This window comes from Lissotriton helveticus, chromosome 4_1, assembly GCF_964261635.1.
Source record: "Lissotriton helveticus chromosome 4_1, aLisHel1.1, whole genome shotgun sequence".
In the NCBI taxonomy this organism is placed as follows: Eukaryota; Metazoa; Chordata; class Amphibia; order Caudata; family Salamandridae; genus Lissotriton; species Lissotriton helveticus.
The window spans coordinates 1,440,194,665-1,440,218,328 of NC_136063.1; the positions used below are offsets into that span (position 1 = coordinate 1,440,194,665).

Here is a 23,664-nt window from a genome sequence, read left to right on the forward strand (position 1 = left end):
TAATAATGGACAAAAGTGTTTTGGACCAAATATGAGGTGGAAATTTCTTGCCGTTTTTGCTGACTTGCTTGCCTTTGAGGTGCTCTTTGGCGGGGTTCCGGGGGTTTGTGTGTAATTTTTGGTGTCTGTCGAAGCACTGCTGCGACAGTCTAATCTTGATTGCATTTGCTTTTCAGGAAATCCGTGGTGGAAAACAGGAGTTATGATGATTGATGATGACCTAGCTGCACAGCGCGTTACTTTGGACCGAAGGCCGAGAGATATTGTAAGTATGAGATTTAGCTTTTTCGCTGTTTGGGGGTGTTGTCGGGTGTTTTTTTGCGGGTGGGTTGGCGCCGGCGGGTCTTGCCTGGGGCATTCCTGGGAAGGTCTAATACCGGATACAAGTGTTTTGGACAAAATCCATAAGGAACAGCCTTTTTTTTGCCATTTCTTCAGACATCTTGCTCAATGTAGCCTTTTGGGGGGCTTCCTGCTGTTCGTGGGTGGGTTGCGGCCGGGGTCTCTGTCGAAGCACTGCTGCGACAGTCTAATCTTGATTGCATTTGCTTTTCAGGAAATCCGTGGTGGAAAACAGGAGTTATGATGATTGATGATGATGACGACCTAGCTGCACAGCGCCGCGTTTGGACCGAAGGCCGAGAGACATTGTAAGTATGAGATTTAGCTTTTTCGCTGTTTGGTGGTGTTGTGTCGCGTGTTTTTTTGCGGGTGGGTTGGCGCCGGCGGGTCTTGCCTGGGGCATTCCTGGGAAGGTCTAATACCGGATACAAGTGTTTTGGACAAAATCCATAAGGAACAGCCTTTTTTTTGCCATTTCTTCAGACATCTTGCTCAATGTAGCGTTTTGGGGGGCTTCCTGCTGTTCGTGGGTGGGTTGCGGCCGGGGTCTCTGTCGAAGCACTGCTGCGACAGTCTAATCTTGATTGCATTTGCTTTTCAGGAAATCCGTGGTGGAAAACAGGAGTTATGATGATTGATGATGATGATGACGACCTAGCTGCACAGCGCCGCGTTTGGACCGAAGGCCGAGAGACATTGTAAGTATGAGATTTAGCTTTTTCGCTGTTTGGTGGTGTTGTGTCGGGTGTTTTTTTGCGGGTGGGTTGGCGGGTCTTGCCTGGGGCATTCCTGGGAAGGTCTAATACCGGCTAGAAGTTAGTTGGACAAAATCCATAAGGAAACACCAGTTTTGGCACTTTTTGTAAGTTAGGGTTCGTTAGGGTTAGCCCTAGCAGCAGGATTGCATGTGTTTAGGGGGGTTCTATTGCAACGCGGTTCTGTTGTTGTAGAGCACTGTTGGAGCGATGCTGGCTATGGATACTTTTGCTTGCAGGCAAGTGGTTTGAATACAATCCACGGTCTGTATTTGGGTCTACTGTTACTTTCAAAGTGCGTTTTGTAACCATTTTTCTGCTAGGCATCGTTTTTGGAGATATGATTGGGTTCTTCTACATTTTTGCGACTGGCTTTAGTAAGGGTCTTGGTGGGAGCATTGCTGGGAAGGTCAAATTTTGTTCTAAAACACAGTAGTACACCCACCTTGAGGGGAAAGATCCGCTATAATATTTTGGCCATACTTATTGATCCTTAAAAAGGTGACTCAGACAGAGCACGCAATTTCAAAAATATTGTACTGTCTATTAGGGAAATCAAAGTGTGACTTTTTGAACCACACAGCGTACATACCTTTTATTTATTTATCAGTGGTATTGTAATAGCACTTCCTGTTTTCCGTTCAATAATTACAGGCCGGGTTTCAGTCAACATCCGCCAGGCAGGCAGTGGACAGGGTGTCTCTTCTGTCAGTGGTCACCACCACATTGATGGACGAAGCGTCAGCTGGAATGGAGGAGTGCCGCCAATAAGAGGAATTGTTTGCTGCATGCAACTTACTTACCAATTTCAACAGGACAACTCCAACAACATACGCAATACAGATACAGTATCCATTGTTGTCTTTTATTCTATGAGTGTGACTGCATGTGCTTACCTTTACTTTGTAACCAAAGATTGTCTGTAAACTCTGTATCTTCAATTATTGTTTGTCCATGCTCTGCTTTTTTTTTCTTCTCTCAACAAAACCTACCCAAAAAGAAACCCCCATTCCCATCCATTTTACAAACCCTAACCCTCTTCCCCCGGGCTGTGTTGTTTTGCTTGATGTCTGACTAAAATGACATCAATAATTCCACACACTTGCTGGGGAGGATAAGGTGATAGCAGCAACAGGCTGGTGAAGGAATACGAGGATATCTTCTAGACTTACTCAGCTTCAGTACTATATCTTCTAGTAGTAGTAGCCAATGTCAAATAAATTCAACGCAAGTACTAGTTATACTTGCAATACTTTACCATTTGTTAGGCTACATTATGGCACTGTTCTAGTGTACTGTCACCTGCTATTTTCTCGATCGTACCGTAACCGTTGTAATGCTACAGTAAGGAGTACAAACAAGGTTTCGTTTTCTTTTTTTCCATAGGCATGCAACTGCCACTGTGTCACACCACTAGTAACACCGCAATGAGGAAATGTCACCCGCCCAGGAATGACAACGTTAATCCCCATTTCACCTGGAGCCAGCCCTGGGCCTAGCCCTAATTTCTAACACAAATTACAGGTAAGATAAGCGTTTGGTGGGAGGTAGTATAATGGAGTATTATTTCGGAGTAGACAAGAGTTTGACGGTTGTACTACTAAAGTCCTACGACTGTTCAGGAAAACAAAGTTACTGTTACACCCCCGCCCCCCACCCACCAGACTGAAAAGCAGTAAAAAACAGGTATGGTCAGATAAAGTAGTTGAAAAATATATTTATTTATCCCTAACAAAATAATCTCCCTCACCCACCCTAACCCCAACGATTGTCTCTGAAACGTCCCAAAACGATCCCAACTCCCAAATCCCACCCCCCAAAAGTCTATAAAAAAAGGGCAAGGGACACTCCACTACTGGAGGGTGCTGGTGCTGGTGCATGATGCGGCATGGGCATCATACTCCTTGCGGAGGGTGGCAAGCTCGGAGCGGAGGCTCTTAACCAAGGTCTTATACCTCAGGACCTCCTGCTCCAGGTTGGACATGCGGACTCGTAGGCGGTGTTGGCGTTCCTTGCAGCTCCTGTGGGGGGCAGCTGGTGTTTCGGGTGCTTGGCGGTGGCGGTCGGCTTTCTTAGCCCGGCTCGGTCCCGCTGGTTTAGTCACGGAGGAGGATGCAGTGGTCACAGTCGAAGATGTTGCCCCGCTCGACTGCGTGTCCTCCTCCTCCTCCAGGGCCACCAGCCGCCGATACTCGGCGACTGTGGCCTCCAGCCTCCGTTGCCGGGCCAATCTAGCCTGCTCCCTCCTTGTTGTTGATTTGGAAGGAGCAACTATATGAAGAAAGAAAGACATAGTCTGTAACCAATGCTCCTTATTAATAACACAAAGTGATTGAGCCGAAAGTTGGGTCACAGAGTACAAGTAGCAAATTGAAAGCACAGTACATAACTATTGAGGACAGTATCTATGTAACCCTCCCACTTCTGCATCCTTGCTCTAACAGTAGTGGTAGTTTAATGAACTAATTCTACGACCACTATGGACTTCCATTACAGTCGACTATGACAGTACACCAGTCTTATTCTTCTTCTTCTCTCTTGTTTAGGGAAATGGGTACGTTATCTTATGCAAGCCGGCAGAATGACATGGACACAGCACAGTGAAGTTGCACCCGAGAAAAAAAGTTGCACACCATGATGATGGAGACAGACTTGCGTTACTGTACCGGTCCAGTACATGCAGGTGGTGAAGCTATTACTTTTCTATTACGGGTGGCACTGAGAATACTCTGTTACAAGGGCTACTGCTTAATTAATTTACCTTTCACCCTACAGTGCAAATGAGTACTAGAAAAGGAAACTGAAGAAGCTAACTAATTTGATTATCTATCACTTCACATGGGACGTATTTAATGACAGATGAGATGACTTTAGGTGCTTTGCTTAATATTGAGTGAACACAGTGATACACCCACACATGAATGACGTACTACAAGTAAACTAAAGTTATTAAGAGAGGTACGGAGTGTCCACCGTAATAACCAGATATATGCTGTGAATGCAAACGCAATACAAAGTACTGCTACTATTCATGGTAGTATTGGACACATTTACAATTTCTTTTCCTTGCCTTCCCTGCACTGGGACGGACGTGCGGGTGCGGTGGTACATGCTCTTCAAGGTAACACTTACTTCACCTGGCGACCATCTACTCTCTCTAGATACACATTTGCTATGTAAGAGTCAGAGAATACCATGCTCCAGGCATCCATTCATTCAAAGTATACGCACACATACAGTTTCTGTTTCACCCACCCAGGCTGCTGTCCTTCCACCCATCCTTGCTTCATCATTGACCCAGCCATGCACCATACCATATTCTTTCCTTCCCAGCCACCTCTGGGTCCAAGCAAACACATATCGTTCTTCTTTGCCAGCCATCATACAAGTTCGCGTCCCACTTACTTACACCCTTCTTTCGCTTTTCGTTCATCCCATCCATCACGTTCGTCTAAGAACTTATTGGGATTCTTCTCACCAAAAACTTCACAGCTAAGTCGAAGTACATTTCGAGGAGGCTACTACCTGGTTGATTTGTAATTGTAATACACCCGTGCAGAAAGCACACTATGCAGTCTTCAATCTCAATAAGTAAGGAATATATAGCTTACCTGTTTCCGCCACCACCGTTTGATCCCCCACAGGAACGGCCACCAGCTCTTCTACCGCCGCATCCTCCCCAGAGGCCTCCGAGTCCAAGTCCAACACATCAGCCACCTCCGCGCTGGCCCCGTCACCAGATGTTACACCTACAAAGTACATTTAAGAAAGTTAGAATACACCACTCACTACTATATAATATTTGGTCTAGGAGAAATGTTAAAAAAACAGAATACAATGTAATAATTTGTGACTGTCTACTCCATAGTAAAAATGTCCCATTTTCCAGGGAAGGCTGTTGTCTTGCTGCACTTTTATGCACAACTGATGAATGCTTGCTTTTGATTTTTAACACGCACCACTTTTTCTCCTAACAGACAGAAGCTTGACTCCTGAGTCCTAAGAACATGACCAGGATCAAGTTCAAAGTAGGTGAGAGTTCGGCTCGACCACAAGAAATGTGTCCAATTAATCGTCAGTACTAACCACTTTTCCGTTTACAGTTAAATAGTTTTATGACAAAGTAGATTTCAATAAATGTGTTTACTTTTAATAAAGCTTTTACACTTAAATAGACTCTGTGGTTTTTGTTCCTCTAGACTAGAGTGGATGAGCTAAAGGTTTTGGAATTTTTGCAAGCATGAGTGCCTCTGACACTTCTTGACTGTGCTGTGACTCCGTACTACTCTCTTGTCCTGCGTACGATAATCTAGAGATCATTGGGGATCTATAATCGGTGACTTCGGGAGCTGAATGACTCTGCCACACTATCTAGTCAGTAAGGAGACAGTGCATAGAGGTATTGCTGAATATAATGGGAGTCCAATGGAATTGCCAAATGTCCAATCTTAGTTAGCTACACAGACAGACTAATAAGAATAGTCTAGTAATACCACAGGGAGTCATCATATTCGAGGCAGGATAAGAATTTATATCCAGTCTACAAGAAGATCAAAGACGATTTAGAAAAAATCGAATGAGGAACGCTAGGAAAAAATAGGTACTGTTTAGTAAAATGTAAACTTACTGGGGCCAGCAAAGGAGCCCTCGCCTGCCCGATCCTGGCCTGCATCCTCAGCACCCTCCTCCTGTGTCCTCTTGCCCTTGGGGGGAGCTGATGTACAACATGAAAGAAAGAAAAACCATAAAACATGGATGAGATTTTTCAACCAAATCAAACATTTCAAAAGAACAATAACAACATATTTTGGAAAAATAGCAAATAGATAGACAACTATTCCACGGGATCTATCTCATGTGGTATACTACGTTATTCGTATTGCCTGATTTGCGGAACGTTGACTTAGAAAGTTCCTATGTAACTCAATAAACAGACTACTAAAGAGGTTTGCCTAGGCCTGGCACTGCAGGCAGTAGTGCACAACACGTGACAGACAAAGTCCATCCTGCTTGCAGATCAGTGAATACTCAAACTATCAATCCACCCGCCACCACCGCCACTATTTCTTCTGATAGCCATGTGACTGTCTAAAGGAAGGACACTGGACTTCAGTCTGTTGGGGCTGATTTATAAGTCCCTTGCGGAAGTTGCGGCTGATTTTCCTCCATTGTTGCGTGCCTTTTCTGACGCAGCGGCAGAACAAAAGACTCGCCATGGTGTTGGTGCGGCGTATATATTAAAAAAAAAAACACATATGGGCATATGGGCGATGCATCACGTTGTAAAGCCCTGCGCCATCAGGGGGCGTTCCGGCGCAAGGGAGGGCGTACCTGCGCAGGAACGAATCCTAAAAGTGGCTGAGGGAAATCTACAAGATGTCAATCAGTCATTTTTATGACAATGATGCATGACTCAAACCCTGCGCGCTTGAAGCCGACGTACGGCTTGATGCAGCATTGGGGAGATAGGGTACCCCAGAGCATTGCTGGAGCTGCGCCATCGTTGGCACGCAACTCCAGCAATGCGCTGCCTTTACGGCACAGATGCGTAAGGCTTCTGTGACGTTTTGGGCCAATGGGTGGTGGTGGCATGGCACACAATTACTGCCGCATCCCTGCTACTTTGCAGGGATGCGCCGGTAATTGAAAATATGACCCTTACTGTCTAGCATTACGCAGTTCTTTTCTTTACAGTACACTGATACATAATTTCTCAGGCCAATGAAATGCTTCTGAACACAACATACAAAACAAAGAAGCATAGTAGCAAGCAAGGCTACTGAGAAGGAGAGCAGTGCACCTGAAAATGAAATGCATAGAAGATTTTGAAATATAATTTACCTCAATGTAATCGGCAGCATTATTGCTCTTGGTAAAGAACAAAGATTTGCAAATAACAGAGCAGGATAAAACAGAGTAGTAAATGTACTACTACTACTACTCACCAAGCCCGGGGACCTCTACGCCGAGCGCGTCCAGCAAGTCCCGCTCCCGGTCCATGACATCGGTCCAGCGGTGGGTGGCCTGGTTATATGTGCGCCGGACCCCAGAGATCTTGTACATGGCCCGGCACACCTTCTCCCACCGCTGGCGGCGCTCCCGGATGCCATAGCCGGTCGCGATCTTGCCGCCTCCCAGGATCGTCTTGGGGAGGCGGCGCTGGACATGGAAGATCAGTGCCGCCACTTCCTCCGCGCTAAAGATCTCCCTCGGGACCACTTGCTCCCCCCTTAAACGCCCGCACGGGAGCCGGGCACGGGGTGCGGGACCCTTCCCCTTCTCAGGGTGCTTCCCGGCTCCCTTTACCATGGTCTGGGCAGAAATAAACTTAAATGATAAAGAAGAAATAGAATAGTGAAGAAGAAAATAAAAGAGTTTAAAAAAGTAGTTTAAAAGTAACTAAAAGCTGCAGAAAACACAAAAATATAGAGCTAGAAAAATAGAGGGTTAGATAATAAGTAAAATTAGATCAAAAAAACTTCAAACAAGCAAAGGATGGCAGAGATTGAGAGAGGATAGAGAAAGCATGCCCAGAACCATAGCAATGAATGAGAAACAAGATGGCCGCGCCCGTTCACGACCGCGTGGGTAAGTTCGCGCGAGATTTTCCTTGCGAGTACGCGCGAACTTGTACTCGCGAGCAGCACACTTTGCGAGATTACACATAGCGGGCGGAAACGGAATTACGTCACGCCAACAAGATGGCCGCGCCCGTGTACGACCGATAGGGTAACTTGGCAAACGAATAGCTAGAAGCGCCTCGCGAACACGCGCAAGATCACGCGAACATACACGTCGCAACAAAAACAATTTTGTATTCGCACGTATTCGCGGCTTCCGAAATCGATCTCGCACGGATTCGCGCCCCAAATAACGCGCGAAATTGCAAAAAAAACGATTTTAGCTAAAATGAAAGCAATGAGCAGGTGCAAAAGTTCAAACTTAACATTAGTAACATTCAAGGTAGTGCTTCCTGATGGGCCCCTCCAGAGTTTGCAACAATTCTATGACCCTGCTATGACCCAAACAGCAGGCTCATAGAATAGCACCATAAAGGTCCTGTAAAAAAAAAATTTCACTGCAACAAAAAGCAAATTACAGATAAGGAAGGAAGCAGGTGCCAGCCAGACTGGAACTTTCAAAATTACTGACACATTAATGAAACACAAATTAATTGATGGCAGTTGAAGAAGGGCAGGTGTGCTAGCTTTTTTCAACCACCATAATCTACAGTAATAAATAAACCTAATAGGTGCCTGTGAGGATGTACTAGAGGGTGGCATGGGTGTCCCAGAGGGTGGCAGTGGTGAAACAGAGGGTGCTGTGAACCTGTGATGATAAACCAGACGTAGAAACAACATAGTCGCGGCCGTTGCAAGCCGAAAAGTAAGTTCGCAATTGCGAACTTGTCCCAAAATCGGCGCGAACACGCGCCAACACAAAAAACGGAAAAATCCGCAAGTCCGCTAGAGTTCGCGGATCTTCGCGGATTGCGAATCCGTAAATACGCAAGTTCGCGGATTGCCAATCCGCAAAATCCGCCCATGCCTTACCCCATACCCCAAAACTATATCTGAACCCTTAAAATACCCAAACACCCCAAAACATATACCTCAGTACCCCAAAACATATACCCCTATACGCATACTTACCATATCCAAACATAAAAAAAAAACATGCTTTTACCAGTCATGCATTTACAACGAATTTCGTTGTAAATGTATGCGTGGTAAAAGAATATAAAATGTAATGCAATGCGTTATAATGGCATTGCGGAGTCATGGTACTTTCGTAATAAAAGTATGCGGAGTGATGGTATGCGGCAAGAAAGTTGCGGAATAATGGGTGTTTACCCTCCCCGGTAAGTACATTGGTGGCATTGTGGTAAATAAATAATTAATTACCGGTTCTATTTTTCAGGATACTCATATAAACAGATAGCTCAATAAATAAGAGTCAAGATTCGAGGTAGCTGGAGTTTACAGGCTTTAATCAGGCATAAAGGACAGGGACAGGACAGCCTGTACGGGAATAGGATGGCAGCTGCCGGGGGCAGGATCTGGGAGCATAAGGGATAACTTTTTAATAACAGTGCACAATATTTATAGTTAAACAAAATACATTACATTCAATACAGTAGGCGTAGCAGTAGGCGTGGTTTCGTAACAGTCGCGAAAGATAAGGGCAACATGATGTAACAAGAAGGCATGTACAGGGCGTATACATAGACATGTGATGTAAACGTAACAGAATATGTCATAAAAGGGGCGGAAACATGGAGGGGCTACCTGAGCAGCTGGGACCTCTAACCTAGTGGTGCGCGCAAACTGACAATGACGTGTTACCAGGGAGAACTGGGGGCTATGACTTCTGCGCTAGAAGAGGAGACTAAAGTCTGGAGTGTCAGAGCGACATGTACCCAGGCATATCTAGTATCTGGTGTTTAGAGTACATGTTGATAGAATCCAAAAGTTATCAGGGCGAAGGCTAACAGACTCTAAGACTGGTGCATGCATAATTCTATATGTAGTGCGTGTGCGAGGAATATTAAATGAATATTAATACAGTATTTCTCTTACATGGAGACATAAAGGCTAGACCATGACGGAAACTATTGATGCGATTCAGTAGCTTAGGAATGCAGAGAAGGAGGGCTGGACTGATAACTAGAATCCTAACATACTCTTGGCAGACTGGGAGGCAGAGCCAGGCCGGGCCGGGCACTGCGTGGCAAGAAGTAAGCTAAGGGTCAGGGATACAGGTGGGGGCTGTATCGCTCCTCGGAGAGGGTTCAGGAGACAGGAGCTGAATCTGAGTCTGGGCCCTTTTGAGGCCTAGAAACTGGGACAATTCAATGAATTAACGTGCACACTGTGAAACGTGGCAACGTAGCTTTACATAGGCCTGATATTCGTTGTATTCACGAGGACTGGAAACTGGCATACTAGAGATGGACACAACTGTAATTGCGTCTTTAATCGATCAGAAGGGGATACATGCATATCGATCATGCACATATGACATAACATGGGGAACACGTAGGCACATATAACATGGCAAAATTTACTTTTCCACAGCATGGCGGCCCACATCTCCACCAACATACTCCTATTTTTTCACCACCGATTTTGAAAAATGCACAGGTCTCTCTCATTGATGGCCAGCACCAACATACACTCTTAGACACACCTCCCGCCACAAGTTCTAGAACTGCGAAATTTAGAGCGGGGGAGCTACGTTTGAATCTCGGCATCAGCTCAACATCCTGTGATTCCATGCAAATCGCTTTGTCTCCCCGTGCCTACCACAAATGAATGTGTTTTTCTGTAATGTAAATTGTGCTCATGCCATGTTGTCGAGTTTGGCTATATAATATTGCAAGGAAAAATAAAGTAGGGAAACTCGAGTTCACACACTACTGAACGTGCACTCTTAAGTGCATCAGCAGTGCACTGTGAATCGGAGCGTTTCACAGGCCTGTCACAGATAAGAAATGCTATCGAAACGAAATCCTACAAAACAATATACTACTGGCCGGCAGCAATTCATACCCAGACAACGTTGGGACGGGCTGCTAGTAGTAGTATAATGTGGAAAAAAAATATAATAAATAAATAAATATAGCAAATCGTCGAGTATACAAACAGCAAAGCGGTAAGGTGAAGAGCAAGGGCGGGCTGACAAAGCAAGGTCGCGAAAACCTGGGATTATGTTTAGGTGAATTTTGCCATAAGGATTCCTTTTACTTCCAACTTGAAGGATGAGGTGGAGGGGTTCAGTGTTATATCCGGTGGAAGGGCATTCCATATCCTGGGTGCCATTCCTGAGAATGATCGTTTGTACGTTTTTTTTCTTGTTGAATTTTTGTGGTTTCAAAAGGAGGTTTTCCGCACTTCTTGTGGATCTGTTCCCCCCCCCCCCCCTCCCCCCGGATATTGTGAGTTTTTGTGTGAGATAGCTGGGAGCATGGTGATGTAAGGACTTGTGTGTCATGCAGGCTATTTTCAGGTGGATTCTGGCTTCAAATGGCAGCCAGTTTAGAGATTTTAGGTCAGGGGAAATGTGGGACCTTCTTTTCAAGCCAGTGATGAGTCTTGCAGCTGCGTTGGTGGCGGCTCTTTGAGGAGCTGTAATGGCTTTGGGGAGACCGCATAGAGAGACACTTCCATTGTCCAACCGTGGTAGAACTAAAGCTTGAACAGCCATTTTGAAGTAATTTGGAGGTAGGAAGGGTTTCGACTTCCTTAGTGTATTAATCTGGAAGTTTGCTCCCTTCGTGGAGATATTAATGTGTTTCTGCATATTAAGGTTGCAGTCCAGAGTTATACCCAATGATTTCACTGAATCCACAACGGTTGGTTGAACGTTGAGTGCTGTAAGGTGTTTGATCCAATTGTGCATTATTGGGACTTTGACAGGTGGGGCAATTAGGAGGAATTCAGTTTTCGAGGCATTCAATTTGAGGTGATTTTCTGCCAGCCATGTTTGGGTGGAAAGAGTGGTGTTAAGCAGATTAATGTCGTCAAGGGTGTTGATCTTGAGGTACAGTTGGGTATTGTCAGCGTACATGTGAAATTGCACGTTGGACGCTTGTAGCAGATCAGTAAGTGGTTTCATGAATAAGTTAGAGTGTAGGGGATAGCGAGGAACCTTGTGGGACTCCTAGCGTAACTGGAATAGATTTGGACAGGGCGTTGTTGACTTTGAATTTTTGAGTCAGGTTTTGCATAAAAGAGGTAAACCAGTTGAGCACTGATCCTGATGGACCCATTCTGTGCTTCAACAGATCAATCAAGTTCTCGTGTTTGACTGTGTCAAACGCGGAGGTCTAGCAGGATCAGAAGGCATGCTTCATTTTGATCCAGTATTTAGAGTGCATCATCAATGATGTGTGCCATGGCTGATTCTGTGCTGTGGTTTGCCCGGAAGCCGGATTGGTGATTGTTGAGAAGGTTGAAGTGATCAATATGGGTTGTCATTTGATGGTGAACACATTTTTCCAGAAGTTTGTCCAGGGTGGGAATATTGGAGATAGGGCGATAGTTGTTTAGGTCCGTGGGGTCAGCTGGGGGTTTCTTAAGGATGGGAGAAATCTGCCCCACCTTAAGGGAGTCAGGGATGCAACCTTGTTGAAGTGAACTGTTTATGATTTTGGTTCAGAGAGGCAGTAGCCAAGGGGTAAGATCTTGAACCGCATTTGCGGGGAGAGGTTCACTGAGGTGATTGGAAGGTTTCAGGGAATTGAGAAATTTGCCTATAGCGTCTTCAGAATAAGTGTAAAAAGATGACCAAGCCGCGTCGTTTTTTTAGAGCAACCTTAGACTGGATTTGTTGTGTTGAGATAGTGGATAGAGAAGTTTTGGTGAGCGGGCAGGAGTAAGAGTTTGAGAACATCAAGAAAGATCTCATCAATGATCTAGTCTTTGTATTAAAGTAGTTAGAAAAGTCTTCACATGTGGGTTGAGGTTGAGTCCGATCTTGTGGGCGTTGAGGTTGGTCCTTAGATTGAGTTTTGATTCATTCAAAAAGTTTTTGGGACGGTTTCTTGCCTGGTAAAGTTGTTGGCTGAAGAAGACTGCTTTGGTCCGCTTGACCTTTCGATAGAAGGAATTTCTCTTTCTTTTTAGAGATATGAGGAGTTTGGCGGATGGTACCGATCTCCAGTTGTGTTCAGCAGTTCTAAAAGAGTGTCTGTCCTCGTTAAGAAGATCATTGAACCAGGGTTTAGAGACTTTAGTAACTCTTTTTAGTTGCAGGGGAACAAATTTGTTAATAATCGAGGTCATAGAGTTGAGGTAGTGGTTGGTGAGATTATGTACATTGGAGGACCCAGTGGGGGGTAGAAGTAGGTTCTGGCTTGAAGTAGGTAACGTGTTTGGGTTGAGTTTTTTTCCAGTCTCTTTTCCATACTCTAGTTTTGGGGATTGGGCCGCGTTAAGTTTGACTGTTGCATTGATGAAGAAGGTGATGATGTGATGGTCTGACCAATCACAGGGGAGGATCGACTCCAAGTGAGTGGATTCGCTCTTAGAGATTATTAAGTCCAGAGTGGCGCCTTTGTGTGTAGGGCCTTTTCAAATTTGGTTGAGGTCTAAGGTGTTCAGGAATTCTTTTAGACTGTTGACCACTGTGTCGTTGGGATCGTTCCAGTGGAGGTTAAAGTCGCCCAGCAAGATTTGGGTGTTTAGTCGACCAGGGTGAGTTGTGATCAAGTCCTAGAGGAGTTCAGTGAATGGGAGGTTTTTCACCAGGTGGGTGATATATGATGTGTAGCGAGCAGACAGGTTTGCTATTACTAGTGATGTTGAGGCTTATGTATTCACAGGAAGGGAGTGCCGAGGATATAGCTCTGTTTTCAGTGATGTTGCTCCGGTGTATGCATGCAATAACTCCTCCAGTCTTACCAGTCCTGTCAAGCCTGATGTTGTCATAGTTAAGGGGTACTAGGATGTCGATGAGAGGCGAGGAGGATTCTGTGAGCCATGTTTCAGTGAGAATGATCAGATCCAGCTCAGTAGAGGTAATGAGATCGGGTATGTCGGTGGCGTGTTTAGAGGCCGATCTGCAATTCAGGAGTGTGCATTTAAGCCGGGGGGTGGCACGGGAAGGGTGTATTCCTGTATGATTGGGACTTTACAAAGATTGTCAGTGATTCCTCTGTTGTTGTGAGTAGAGGGCCTGTGAGGGTTGGCAAGGATGGAAGGGATAGGCATGTGTGCGAGTGAAACGGGGGTCATACAGAAGAGTTCATAGCAGAGCAGTAGAGTGCGAAGATCGGTCTCCGACAAAGTGTTGTTGGCATGTGTTGGTCGGGAGGATAGATTACCGGAGGGTATTGATTTCCAACTGGGTGCGATGTGTTTGGGGGTGCTGGGAAGATGGGTAGGGGATTTGCTAGGTATCTATACTTCATGCCATAGAAAGTTGGAGAATGCGCTGCATAATCAAGCCTGACACATCTCCGGTTATTGCATATTGTAATGTTGTGCAGCACTCACCTTTTGGTGGAGGAGCAGGATTTTCAGGGTAGGATCTTCAGGTGGCCATGGTCCTTGACCTGGAACACACAGTGAAACTGCCCGGTAGGACCTCCCTCAGCTCCCTCCCTGAGGCCCCCACATTAGTCTCGACTTCACTGGCCTCCACTTATTGCCTCAACCCTGGTCTACAGCCAACACAGTCACCCCAGGCTGAAAGACAGGCCAGGAGCTAGACAATCCATACGCGGACCTCAGTGGGGGGAACCACTGCCCATTCTCTGCACCCATCATATTCCAGGACATTTTCAGCCCGTCATGCTCAGGCTATGGTTACTCATTGAAGTTGCAGGTGGGAAAGGATCATTCCAGCTGTCCATTGGAAATATGTTGCCCTCTGGTTTGTCATCTGATGGTGCACACCCTTGAGAATTTTGTCTGGATATTTTGTGGCTAGAAACGGGCATTCTCAAGTTAGGTTGCCATTTTGGACAGTCAGATAGGGCCACTGGGCGCTGATATGTTGACTTTTGACAGGCGGGTGCACTGTTTTGTTCTCACTATTTTGCTAATTTCATGGATAGCAATTCATGACCATGACCATGACCATGTGCATGAATGATATTTGGTATTTCAACAATGTTAATCGGGTGTGACTTGCCTCAGATGTTCAATAACTGGGAGGAGCATAAGGCCTAATATCCTAATATTAGGTTTGCAAATTTGTCACAGGTGCTGTGTAAACTATGCAAAGCTTTGCCTGATCTTCCGACCAAGAAAGCTGCAAATCCAGCTCTAAGAATTAAGAGTTTGTTCTTTTATGCTTCAAAGGTATAGTGTAGCAGGAGTATGTGTCATATCAGAATAAAACAGCTTTATGCGATCATGTGACATCGCTTCTTTTTTCTCGTGAGCAAGCTGAGCGTTTATGACTTGAGTGGTGAGTTAACAATTCTTTAAAGGCAATCACGGAAAACCACTGATTTGAAAGATCTTTAAATGCGTAAATAAGAGTGGCAGGAGAAATGTATTTAAATGTCCAAGTTGACAAATGTGATTGCTAGGAAAAAGTAATCAATTAATACGGCAAAAATAGGATTTTTCAAAGTTAAAACTTAGCTGGAAAACAATAATACGCACCCTTATGTGCTCTTTTTTTGTCCGAGATCAGTTTGGGTGTATCTTGTCAGGCGTTTCAACTGAGCCCAGAGTTAAATATTGATGGAGTACTAAACAGTATCTTTGATCAACACAATGCCGGTTGCATCTTTGTGTTATCTTGAAACCTGTTGGCAGGATTTTGGGTGCTTGTTTTCTGGCAGGACGTCAGCAAGTAATGAAAGAGGGAGGGGTGGGAGTTAATGGGGCAAGCAACATGGGGGGAGGAGTGGCTCACAAGACCAGCAACAGCATAGGAGGAAGGAAGAATCGTGTCAAGCAGCAATTCGACAGGGAGAAAGGGTGTGCGAATAAAAGGGGCAAAACAAACTTCTTAAAGCTGAGTGTTCCAGGGTGGGTAGAGGTGAAGAGTAGTGAGGGCTTCTTGAGGGTTCGGGGGTAGAGGTAAAGGAGGTGAGGTTGATTTGAAGGTTCAGGGTGGGTAGAGGTAAAGGGAGTTAAGGATGATTCCAGGGTTTGGAAGTGGGTAGCTATAAAAGGAGGTGAATGACTTTAGGGTTCAGGGGTGGGCAGAGTTACAGGGATGTGCGGGTGACTTGAGGTCTCCGGGTGGGTAGAGGTAAAGGGAGGTGAGAGTGACTTGAGGACTTGGGGTGGTTAGAGGAATAGAGAGGTGAGCGTGAGATGAGGGTTCAAGAGTGGTCCTAGGTACAGGGAGATGAGGGCGACTTGAGGGTTCAGGGGTGTGCAGTGGTAAGGCGACAGGTGGCTAAAGTGTATGTTTCAGAAATGGGCCACATGCCACAAAGGTTCATTATTGCTAGTTGTTCACGTTAAGCTTTTGGAAATACTTTTAAGAAGGCTTTAGTTCTAATGGCTTGACACTGTCTTGCAATCAAAAGCAAAAAAAAAGTACAACAATCTGAGTGCAAGCAACGTAGAAACACATTTAGACCCCTGTCCCCTTAAATTCCTGAAGGAGTGCAGAGACACCTATTGCCCAGGCTCTTAGACATCATGAACAGAGCAATGAGGGATGGTATCTTTCCTGATCAATGGAAGAGTGCGGTAGTCAAGCCCCTCCTTAAGAAGCCCTCCTTGGATCCAGATGTGCTCAATAACTTCCGCCCTATTTCCTTGCTCCCCGCCCCTGCCAAGATGCTGGAGTCCCATCTAAATAAGCATCTGGCGGCGTTCCTGGACCACTCGTGACAGTTGGATCAATCCCAACATGGCTTCAGAAGGGCCCACAGCACGGAGACGGCCCTGACGACTGTGCTTGACGACATCCGCACTGAGGTCGAACAGGCCCATACCGCAGTGCTGATTCTTTTAGATCTGACGGCCGCCTTCGATACCCTGTCTACCTCTGTTCTAACATCTCGTCTGAGGGAGATAGGGGTAGATGGTTCGGCCTTGAGCCTTTTGGCCTCATTTCTGAATCAGAGGGAGCAAAGGGTTAAGCTTGGAGACTTTCTATCTCCTCCCTCTCCTGTGCAATGTGGGGCCCCCCAAGGGTCGGCACTAAGTCCGACCCTGTTCAATATCTATGTGGCCCCACTTGCCAGGTTGGTGAGATCATACGGGATGGAGATAGTCTCCTATGCGGATGATACACAGATCTTGGTGTCCTTCCCCCCCCGTTCGGTGCCCCCCCATACACCACTTTAGAAGTTGTATGGGGGCGGTGGCTGGGTGGATGATTAACAACTCACTCAAACTGAACGGGGTGAAGACAGAAGTTCTGGTGTTTGGTGGCAATGCTAACATCTGGACCGTCGAATGGTGGCCTCCATCATTGGATACTTGTCCTACTCCTACAGAGTCTGCTAAGAACCTGGGAGTAATTATGGACCGGGACCTTTCTATGGCACAGCAGGTAAATGGAACAGTAGCTACCTGTTGGGGCATCATTAAAGTACACCGTTAAATCAAGCATTACCTGTCTCTGCAGGCCCGTAAGCAGGTCGTTGTTGCATTAGTGGCCTCACGGCTTGATTATTGTAATGCTCTGTACGCTGGAGTTAAAAAGGGTCTTTTGCAGCGTCTCCAGACAGTTCAGAATGCGGCGGCTAAATTCGTGCTGGACGCTCCTAGACTATCCTCCGCCACGGCGGCCAGGAAAACTCTACACTGGCTCCCTATTGAGTCTAGGATTGCCTTTAAGACTCTCTGCCTGACCTACGGGGCGCTTACTGGTAAGGGAGCTGAGGGCGTGAAAAAGTTGCTTCATCCTTACGCTCCGGAGAGAGCCCTCCGATCTTCGTCTAAGAACTTGCTGGTAGTCCCCTGTGTTCGCCGAACCAAATGGGGCGGGAGGGCTTTTTCAGTTGTAGCCCCTAAATTGTGGAATAGTCTTCCGCATGGAATTAAAACACAGCCGTCAGTCCAGAACTTTCGGAAGGCCCTGAAAACGTGGCTTTTCTCCAAGGCCTACCCGTAGTGCTTGTTATCTGACAATTTTATGATATCGTTTTTAGGCGCCTAGATGCCTCTGGGCTTAGTCGCGCAATATAAGAATTTTTTTTTTTACCATTACATTAGTCAAGAAATCAATTAGTACTTGGTTCATGCTCCAAGGATACTTTTTACATGATCTACTAGAACGGGAGAAATTATCTCCCCTGAAATTGCTGAGGTAAGGTCGTGTCAAGCTCTGGCTCACCGGAGTATCCAGATAGTTCTGTTGGATTTTGAAGACAGTTCTTACCCACCCTGAAACCTCTGATTCCAGCACTCTGATTACTTACAGTGTGCTAAGAAAAAAAGCTCAAGGGAAGGAGGAAGTGGATAAAATAACAAAGAGAGATAACACTGCTCCCGCTGAGGCTTATACTGGAGTTCAGACGAGCTGGGTGTTGTACCTATTTGAAACATAAACAAAATGACATATAAGTATAGCCTATCCCTAGTCTACGATTTAGCTCTCTTCTACTAGTTTTCACAATTCTCTAATCATGCATGTACCTCTCTGTTCCTGGTCTTTCTGCTCCCAGGCAGGGTTTTCATACAGGGTGCGATATCCTACTTAAGTAAAAAGAATCACCGTTAAGTTTAACATATGTCATGCATAAACATTTGGAATACTGATGAGGCTAGCAGTTTTGCGTCTCAACTCACTTTAAACATGCTCCCAAAGCAGCACACAATAATGTTCTCAATCTTTAAATATGATGCGCTGTATTCTTAAGTCAAAACACAGCGTGTAAGTCTTTCCAACAATCCGGGAGGAAAAGCAGTTTTCTGTTCTGGATATGCGCCTTATATCGATTCCAAATTTTAGTCTTAGCAACAATGTCCCAGCAAAGATAATACCAAATATGTCTGTGCCGGTATCCTTGAACTGTCTTCAGGAAAAGTCTTTGAAAAAGTACGATTAATAACTTACTTGGCAATCGTGGGTAAATCTTGCTTGCTAACCTTGTCTTTGTCTTTTTTGTTTCAGGTCGTTCGGCTTTTGGAGGGGGACTGGAACCAAGAATCGCCGGAAACAGCAAAAGGAAATCGGAGCCGGATCCAGCCCCGAGGGAGAGATGCAGGTCGGAAGAGGAGAAGGGCCCGAACAGAAGAATCTAGGACCGGAGGAGTCGAGGAGCTGGATCTTCAGGTAAGCGGGAAGGTAGGACGAGCGCAAGCAACTGTTAACGCTCGGGGCTGTCTTTTATAGGCAGCGCTGGGCGCGGTTCACAAGCGCTGCACGTGTAACCATGGAAGACGTGCAGCGCATCATTAATATGCAAACTCGTGTACGAGAGTGCTATAACGGCAACAAACACGTGGCAACAAATGAACAAGAAGCTTTGGCAAAAGCAAACCCAGCATTTTGGCAAGAATAATTTAACAAACGCGACAATACCTGAAAGCGTGCATTTATCACATGCAATACTGACTATACAATAGCACAAAAGTATAGACCGTATTTCATAGAAATTGGACAATCTCTTTGTTGTACACAGACCCTAACCGTCGCCTCCCTCAAAAGCCCCCCCTACTGGGCGAGGTTTCTCTGGATTTTTTTTGATAAAACAGTCTGAGTAGCTTTGGGGCATGTACATAGGAGGCTGGTTCCCATGAATTTACTGTTTCATCATATCCTTTCCATTGTACTAAATAAAACAAACGCCCACGGATTCTCTTAGCATCTTTTATTCTGCGAACCTCATATTCTAGATTTCCTTTGATTGGGATGGGTGGAGGTGGGGGTTCAGTCCGGGTCTGAGGGTTATATGGTTTGAGCAAAGATACATGAAAAGTAGGATGTACTGGATATTCTCTGGGTAAGTCCAATTTTACCGTTACAGAGTTTACAATTGCTGTAACACAAAAGGGGCCAAAAAAGCGAGGTTGCAACTTTTGAGACCCTTCTATGTTTAAGTTTTTTGTGGAAAGCCATACTATATCACCAACCTGATATATCGGTGCCTCTGATCTGTTTGTCTGCTTGTTTCTTCAATCATTCTGTATACACAAGTGTTTCCTGGCTTTTTCCTGTATGTCACATAAACTTGTTAATCTATCAGTCACTTTTGGGAGAAGAGATTCCTCTACAAGGATAGGTAACTATCTTGGATGATAACCCTGCATGAAATTGAATGGGGTGCAGTGTGTTGCTGCATGTTCAGAATTGTTATAAAAAAATTCCGCAGTAGGCAAAGCCTCAAGCCAATCACTTGTGTATTCTGCCAATAAACATCGTAGTGTTTGAAGTAATGCCTGATTCATTCTCTCCATCTGTCAGTCTGTTTCAGGGTGGAAAGCGGTGGACAATGCTACCTCCACTTTCAGTTTCTCACAAAGGCTTTTCCGGCAGGACATATCCTACCATTGCGGATGTCCAAGGATCAAATAGGCTTTTTCATATGTGAATGCATGCTTAGCTTCGTGCATGGCAGTGGCGAAGTCTGGGTTCACTGGGAGAGCATCTCCTTTAAAATCCAGTAACAACTTCTCTCGGGCGAGCTTCAGACCCATGTCTCTTTCCCTATAATTTAGGAGACTTGCAACAATTGGGCTATTCAGAGCACCAGATGAGGTCTAGGGCCAAGGAAATCTGCGGACCCTCTCAACAACAAATGGATCAGAGAAGTTGTGACTGACAAATATATCACCAAATAGATTTTTGACAAGTTTCCATTTTCTCCATGTCTGTGGTCTGTGCCAGACCAGTGAAGTGCGCTTCTTAGTCAGAATTTTAGCGAATGGTTTGCCATAGTCCGTGGTAAGGCCATGGGTATCTAGACTTTCTTTCATTTGGCTAGGTAGGCTACAAGGTGGTACATTTTCCCATTTATCGTTTGGAGGCTAGTTCGTGTTTCCATCAGAAGTTCTCACAAGTCCTTGCCCGATTGGTTCTGGGCAACAGAACCCCTCCTCACCCATGTCCGGTACATTAGCAGTATTGTTAACTGGAGCTTTAGCCGAGTGACTGTTGTCAAAGGTGAGTTTATTCTGCTTGGGATCACTTTTACACATGCTGAACACCTGAGGGAAGAAGTGCCTAGGTTTGTGCCACACTCCATGGGGCACAATCCGTGCTGTAACCGAAGGGCTTCTGTAAGTACAATATGGGTCATATGTAGGCCTTCTATAGCAGATATTATTATTATTTGAAAGTTTTATAGAGAGCGGACAAGACCCTTGCGTGTATCAGAGCGCTTTACAATAGATGAGTTTAGTTATATCATACATTGACAGACCATAGAGCACAGCATTATTCATGAAGCCAAAAGTAAAACATGGTGCAGAACAGGAGCAGCCTGGTGAGTCATAGTAGTATAATGAGAAGAAAAAAAACAAACCAGCAAATCGTTGAGTATACAAACAGCAAAGCGGTAAGGTGCAGAGCAAGGGCGGGCTGATGAAGCAAGGTCACGAAAACCTGGGATTATGTTTAGGTGAATTTTGCCATAAGGATCCCTTTTACTTCCAACTTGAAGGATGAGGTGGAGGGGTTCAGTCTTATTTCCGGTGGAAGGGCATTCCATATCCTGGGTGCCAATCCTGAGAATGATTGTTTGTAAGTTTTTTTCTTGTTGAATTTTTGTGGTTTCAAAAGGAGGTTTGCCGCACTTCTTGTGGATCTGTTCCCCCCGGATATTGTGAGTTTTTGTGTGAGATAGCTGGGAGCATGGTGATGTAAGGCCTTGTGTGTCATGCAGGCTATTTTCAGGTGAATTCTGGCTTTAAATGGCAGCCAGTTTAGAGATTTTAGGTCAGGCGAGATGTGGGACCTTCTTTTCGAGCCAGTGATGAGTCTTGCAGCTACGTTGGTGGTGGCTCTTAGAGGAGCTGTAATGGCTTTGGGGAGACCGCATAGAGAGACACTTCCATTGTTCACCCGTGGTAGAACTAAAGCTTGAACCGCCATTTTGAAGTAATTTGGAGGTAGGAAGGGTTTCGACTTCCTTAGTGTATTAATCTGAAAGTTTGGTCTCTTCGTGGAGTTATTAATGTGTTTCTGCATATTGAGGTTGCAGTCCAGAGTTATACCCAATGATTTCACTGAATCCACAATGGTTGGTTGAACGTTGAGTGCTGTAAGGTGTTTGATCCAATTGTGCATTATCAGGACTTTGACAGGTGGGGCAATTAGGAGGAATTCAGTTTTCGAGGCATTCAATTTGAGGTGATTTTCTGTTTGGGTGGAAAGAGTGGTGTTAAGCAGATTAATGTCATCAAGGGTGTTGATCTTGAGGTACAGTTGGGTATTGTCAGCGTACATGTGAAATTGCACGTTGGACGCTTGTAGCAGATCAGTGAGTGGTTCAATGAATAAGTTAAAGATTGTATGGGATAGCGACGAACCTTGTGGGACTCCTAGCGTAACTGGAATAGATTAGGACAGGGTGTTGTTGACTTTGAATTTTTGAGTCCGGTTTTGCATAAAAGAGGTAAACCAGTTGAGCACTGATCCTGATAAACCCATTCTGTGCTTCAACAGACCAATCAAGTTCTCGTGTTTGACTGTGTCAAACGCTGAGGTCTAGCAGGATCAGAAGGCATGCTTCCTTTTGATCCATTATTTGGAGTGCATCATCAATGATGTGTGCAATGGCTGATTCCGTGCTGTGGTTTGCCCGGAAGCCGGATTGGTGATTGTTGAGAAGGTTGAAGTGATCAATATGGGTTGTCATTTGATGGTGAACACATTTTTCCAAAAGTTTGGCCAGGGTGGGAATATTGGGGATAGGGCGATAGTTGTTTAGGTCCGTGGGGTCAGCTGTGAGTTTCTTAAGGATGGGAGAAATCTGCCCCACATTAAGGGAGTCAGGGATGCAACCTTGTAGAAGTGAACTGTTTATGATTTTTGTCCAGAGAGGCAGTAGCCAAGGGGTAAGATCTTTAACCACGTTTGCGGGGAGAGGGTCACTGAGGAGATTGGAAGGCTTCAGGGATTTGAGACATTTGCCTATAGTGTCTTCAGAATAGGTGTAAAAAGATGAGCAAGCCGCTTCGTGTTTTTAGAGCAACCTTAGACGGGATTTGTTGTGTTGAGATAGTGGATAGAGAAGTTTTGGTGAGCGGGCAGGAGTAAGAGTTTAGATCATTGAGATCTTTCTTGATGTTCTCAGTCTTTGTATTAAAGTAGTTAGAAAAGTCTTCACATGTGGGTTGAGGTTGAGTCCGATCTTGTGGGCGTTGAGGTTGGTCCTTAGATTGAGTTTTGATTCATTCAAAAAGTTTTTGGGGACAGTTTCTTGCCTGGTAAAGTTGTTGGCTGAGGAAGACTGCTTTGGTCCGCTTGACCTTTCGATAGTAGTAATTTCTCTTTCTTTTTAGAGTCAGGAGGAGCTTGGCGGATGGTACCGATCTCCAGTTGCGTTCAGCAGTTCTAAGAGAGCGTCTGTCCTCGTTAAGATCATTGAACCAGGGTTTGGCGACTTCAGTGGAAACTCTTTAGTTGCAGGGGAGCAAATTTGCTAATAATCGAGGTCATAGAGTTGAGGTAGTAGTTGGTGAGATTATGTACATTGGAGGACCCAGTGGGGGGGTAGAAGTAGGTTCTGGCTTGAAGTAGGTAACGTGTTTGGGTTGAGTTTTTTCCAATCTCTTTTCCATACTTTAGGTTTTGTGGATTGGGCCGAGTTAAGTTTGACTGTTTCAATAATGAAGCAGGTGATGATGTGATGGTCTGACCAATCACAAGGGAGGATCGACTCCAAGTGAGTGGAATTGCTCTTAGAGATTATTAAGTCCAGAGTGGCGCCTTTATTGTGTGTAGGGCTGTTGCAAATTTGGTTGAGGTCTAAGACGTTCAGGAAATTCTTGAGACTGTTGTCCACTGTGTCGTTGGGATCGTTCCAGTGAAGGTTAAAGTCACCCAGGAAGATTTGGGTGTTTTGTCGACCAGGGTGAGTTGTGATCAAGTCCATGAGGAGTTAAGTGAATGGAAGGTTGTCACCAGGTGGGTGATATATGATGTGTAGTGAGCAGACAGGTTTGCCATTACTGCTGATGTTGAGGCTTATGTA

General features: G+C 45.2%; 1 protein-coding gene across 1 annotated transcript in view; it reads left to right on the forward strand.

Annotated features, from left to right (window-relative positions):
• The window catches only part of LOC144829159 (leukocyte elastase inhibitor-like), a 415,450-nt gene that overhangs the window by 52,023 nt on the left and 339,763 nt on the right, over positions 1-23,664 (forward strand). Inside the window, exon 2 of the mRNA XM_078688016.1 lies at positions 18,639-18,800. The gene's annotated coding sequence lies outside the window, so the exon portion shown is untranslated. The remainder of the gene's footprint in view (positions 1-18,638; positions 18,801-23,664) is intronic.